The sequence below is a fragment of the Artibeus jamaicensis genome, unplaced genomic scaffold (genome assembly GCF_021234435.1).
Source record: "Artibeus jamaicensis isolate MK-2021 breed Jamaican fruit bat unplaced genomic scaffold, CSHL_Jam_final contig_233, whole genome shotgun sequence".
Lineage (NCBI taxonomy): Eukaryota > Metazoa > Chordata > Mammalia > Chiroptera > Phyllostomidae > Artibeus > Artibeus jamaicensis.
The window spans coordinates 63,027,297-63,031,242 of record NW_026521486.1 but is presented as its reverse complement, the minus strand read 5'-3'; the positions used below and the strand labels follow the sequence as shown (position 1 = coordinate 63,031,242).

The 3,946-nt window shown below is 39.3% G+C and overlaps 1 non-coding gene across 1 annotated transcript; it reads right to left on the bottom strand.

Moving 5' to 3' along the window:
* Positions 1–965: 965 nt before the first annotated feature.
* On the bottom strand, positions 966–1,098 carry LOC119042321 (small nucleolar RNA SNORA41). The gene has a single exon (XR_005081210.2). It is a non-coding gene; the product is annotated as a small nucleolar RNA SNORA41 (small nucleolar RNA).
* Between the last annotated feature and the right edge of the window lie 2,848 nt (positions 1,099–3,946).

The window sequence follows — 3,946 nt, the reverse complement described above, 5'->3', positions numbered from 1 at the left end:
CCCGTTCTAAAGTGAAATTGTTTATCTGTAGCTCTAGGATAGATTTTAAAATAATTTTTCTTGCTCTTTACATAATCTTTTTACATAAACCATATCAGGCTTGAGCAAAATTGAATAAGAAACAAATTTTTCTAGAGCATACTGTAGTTTACATGTCTATCCCTAATCTTGTACATAAATTATTTATAAAATTTAGATGGCCTATTTCCATTAGCATATATGTTCTCATGAAATTTCATTATGTTAGCTTGTAATCCATACTCTGAATAGGATAAATGGAAGACAGAGTCTTGTAGCACCAGAGACCAGCATTTGGGGCCACCCATTTAATCACATGGGACTCTGCATAACTCCTTTATCACAAGGATACCATGCAGATTTTAGCTTTTTTCCCTTTTGTGCAACTCAGTGCCACATTTACCAATTTCCAGATACCCAGGAACCCTCCTATTCATGTCTTATCTACCATTAGTACCATCCAGTATATTTTTTCATCTTAGACTTGATAGTTTTTATCTCTAAAAATTTTATTTGGGCCTTTTTAAAAGTAATTTCTCCACTTTTCAAACTCATCAAATACAACTAAAATAACGTTTTAAATGTTCTTGTGTGCTAATTCTAACATCTGCATCAGTTCTGGGTCAGTTTCAATTCACTGATTTTTCTCATCATGGGAAACATGTTCTGCGTTTTCATGGCTACTAGATATTTATTGGTTGCCAGACGTCGCAAATTTTACCTTGTTGGGAGCTGGCTATTTGTGTATCACTACCAATATTCTCAAGCTTTGTTCTGGGATGCGGTTAAGTTACTTGAAAAGAGTTTAACGCTTTGGGTCTTATTTTTAAGATTTCTTGGACAACACCAGAGCAGCGTTCTGTCTAGGCCTAATTATTTCTATGGAGACGAATGACTCAGTACTCTACCGATGCCCCACGAATGATGAGGTGTTTTGGGTTTTTTTCCTGTGTTTGTCACACACATGCCCACGTTCTGCTTTGCTAAGAAAGAGATGTTTAACTGTTTAGCAATCCCTTTCCCACAGAGGAGTGCCACAACTGCCACCATCAGAACAGCGGCAGACCAGTAGCTGTGGAATGAATGATGAGGTTTTCCAGTCCGGCTGGGGGAACAGGCACTATTCCTAGACTTGTGTTGGTGTGGGGCACCATTACCTCCAATCCTTCTGAGCAGTTTTTTCCTCAGCCTGACAGAGTTGCCCCAGAGGTGTGTGCTGATCGGTACTCTGCTGAATACTAAGGGAGGGCCCTCTGAAGACTTCTGGAGTCAACCTCCGTGCAGATTTCTCCTCTCTGTCACTCTGTCTTAAGAGCTCTAGCCACCTGAAGTCTCCTGAATCCTTACCTCTGTCCCTCAACTCAAACCTGACTGAGGTTCCTTAACCTCGAGCTGCAGTCTGGAAATGATCCCAGGGCAGCAATCCAGGGCGACTGTAGGTCTTGGCTCCCTACCAATCTGCCATTCGGCATATAGTTTGACCAAGAATAAACATTTGTTGCATAAAACCACGGAGATCTGGGAGTTAATTGTTAATTCAGTAAACATAAACTAAGCTGACTAGCACATTAAAATAGTATATGTGTCTACAAACATACTTTTCTTTAATAACTCTTTGTTATAATAACAATTTCAAAGAAATCTTGACTTCTTGGAAATAGTAAAATAATTCTTTTAAGATTTTATTTATTTATTTTTAGAGAGAGGAGAGAGAGGGAAAGAAATATTGATGTGTGAGAGAAACATCTACTGGTTGCCTCTCTCATGTCCCCAACTGGGGACCCGGCCGACAACCCAGGCATGTGCCCGTACTGGGAATCAAACCAGCAACATTTTGGTTCACAGGCTGATGCTCAATTCACTGCATCACAGCAGCCCAGGCAATACTAATTTTTTTCTCAAAAAAAAACCTCTCTTAAATAATTTTGGAAAATAGAAAATAAATGTTCCATCAACAGTAGGGTCCATTTAGTCCCTCCTGAAACTCAAGTGCACCTGTGACTTCTCTGACCAATAGAATATGGAGAAAGTGATTTTATGTGACTTTCAAAGCTAGTTCAACAACAGGACCCCAGTTTCCAAGTGGTGCTTTCTCTGGGGGAGGCTCAGGCTGAGGAAACCAGCCACTATGCTATGAGGAAACACACACTAGCCTACATGGAGGGACCACATGGAGAGGTCAAGGTGGAGAGAAACTGAGGCCTCCCAGCCAACGGCAAACATCAGCTGCCAGACAGGTGAGTGAACAAGCCACCAGGTGATTTGTGTCCAACCTTCCCATCTTCCAGCTGAGCCCCAGCCATCAAGGAGCAGAGAGAAGCTGCACACACTGAGTCCTGTTCAAATTCCTGATCTGTGAGTGTAATAAATGATTGTTTTATGTCAGTAAATGTTGGGATAATTTGTTATGCAATCATAGTAACTAAAGCGAAGATAAGAACTCAGATCTTACAGCTTATATGACCAGTAGCTTAATCCACCACCTCACTATTATGGCAGAATTGATTGTTTTCACATCTGGCTTTTCCCAAGTTCCACAGAGTTCTGCAGAAGGCCAGTTTACTGGGAGCCAAATTGCAGGAGGTCAGTTAGTTAACCATTACCTCTGAGCCAGGTAGAAAATATAGTGGGAAGAGATCGCACTCACAGTGACAGCCAACAAAATATCTAGAAGTTAACAAGAAGTTTGTAGGCCAGAAAAAAATGAATTATTTTTCTAAAGAACATAAAGGTGAACTGTTTTTTCTAGAAGGAAACATTCAATATTGAAATTATAGTAATATTCATAATTAATGTATAAGATTAATATAATCCCATATAACTATATTTCATGCACTTAATGTAATTAATTCTAATGGAAGACCTAAAAGGTTTTTTTCCTTGAATTTTACATATTTTAAAAGCTCAACTGGAAAAATTAGGAGACAGAAATAAAACACTAGTTCAGAGAATGTTCAATACTAAAACTTATTAACTATAGAAGGGGATTAGAATGAATAATGAAGGGTTAGGTAGTAAGAAGTAAAGAGAGCTAAAGGATATGGGGATAACATACTAAGGAGTCATGAATTCCAGAGCTAGGGAAGAGCCTCTCTCAACAACCGAGATCTAGACCTTGTTGAAGGCACAGCTGTGGCTCACTGAATGGCAAAAATAACTGTGGTCTGCACCAGTAGAACTTGCTGGAAATTTGCATCCTGGAGTGCTGAGGAAAGCTGTTCACTGGCAGGTGTCTCACTAGAAACATTTTACAAAACTGCCCAAAGGGGAAATCTGTTGGCTGGTGGGTACTTCAGACGAATGTGCACTGCAGGACTAGTTGCTAGAGAGCCCACGTCTGCTGCAGAGATTGCCGAGCAAGCTCTTTTTTTCTTTTCTTTTTTTTTTCCTGTTTAATTTACATTATTTAATATTTAATTTCTTTTTTTGTTTTTTTCTTTTTTTTTAAATTTTTTATTGATTATGCTGTTACAGTTGTTCTATTCCCCCCTTCATTCCCCTCCACCCTACCCCCCATCCCCACCATTACCCCCCCTTTAGTTTATGACCATGTGTCTCAATTCCTTTAGATTCTATATTTCCCATGCTATTCTTGCCCCCCCATCTATTTTCAATCTACTGTCTATGCTACTTATTTTTTGTACCTTCTCCCCTCTTCTCCTCCTCCCACTCCCCTGTTGCTAACCCTCCTTGAGATCTTCATTTCTATGTTTCCACTCCTGATCTAGCTGTCCTTTTAGTTTGCTTTCGTTTTAGGTGTGGTTGTTAATAACTGTGAGTTTGTTGTCCTTTCACTGTTCATGTTTCTTTAACTTCTTTTTCTTAGATAAGTCCCTTTAACATTTCATATAATAAGGGCTTGGTGATGATGAACTCCTTGAATTTGATCTTATCTGAGAAGCACCTTATCTGTCCTTCCATTCTAAAT